The sequence below is a fragment of the Dasypus novemcinctus genome, chromosome 20 (assembly GCF_030445035.2).
Source record: "Dasypus novemcinctus isolate mDasNov1 chromosome 20, mDasNov1.1.hap2, whole genome shotgun sequence".
Classification (NCBI taxonomy): domain Eukaryota; kingdom Metazoa; phylum Chordata; class Mammalia; order Cingulata; family Dasypodidae; genus Dasypus; species Dasypus novemcinctus.
Genome location: NC_080692.1, coordinates 49,394,144 through 49,394,650, shown reverse-complemented (window position 1 = coordinate 49,394,650; position 507 = coordinate 49,394,144). Strand labels below are relative to the sequence as shown.

At 33.1% G+C, this 507-nt stretch overlaps 1 non-coding gene across 1 annotated transcript; it reads left to right on the top strand.

Moving 5' to 3' along the window:
- The first annotated feature begins 235 nt into the window (after positions 1–235).
- TRNAA-UGC (transfer RNA alanine (anticodon UGC)) lies at positions 236–307 on the top strand. Its single transcript has one exon. It is a non-coding gene; the product is annotated as a tRNA-Ala (tRNA).
- Positions 308–507: the final 200 nt, after the last annotated feature.

The following is a 507-nucleotide window of genomic DNA, read 5'->3' as shown; positions in this document are numbered from 1 at the left end:
AGTGGGCTGAGGGGGTGGGGGGTACACGAGAACCTCTTATATTTTTAATATACCTTTTTTGTGATGTAGATATCTTCAAAAAATACAATTTACAAAAATGATGGGGTGGGGGTGGGGAATGGGGTATATGGGAACCTCATGTTTTTTATGTTTTTTTATGTTTTTTAATGTAATGTTCTTTGTGATCTATTAAGTTTAATTTTAAAAAGTGTAAAAAAACATATGTGCATACAGAGTGGGTATAGCTCAGTGGTTGAGTGCCTGCTTTGCATGTATGAGGTCCTGGGTTCAATTCCCAGTATCTCCAAAATTTAAATATAAAGTCATTCCTACAACTCACCTTCAACTTAAAACAAACAAACATATGTATATGGTAAGGGAGCATGAAAATATTTCATATTTTGGGGTGGCAGGATAGCGATTTTTTTTCTTTCCTTTATTATTATTTATATAATAAATAACCCAGGAAGAGAAAAAACTTTCAGTATGATCTAAAGAGTACAAACC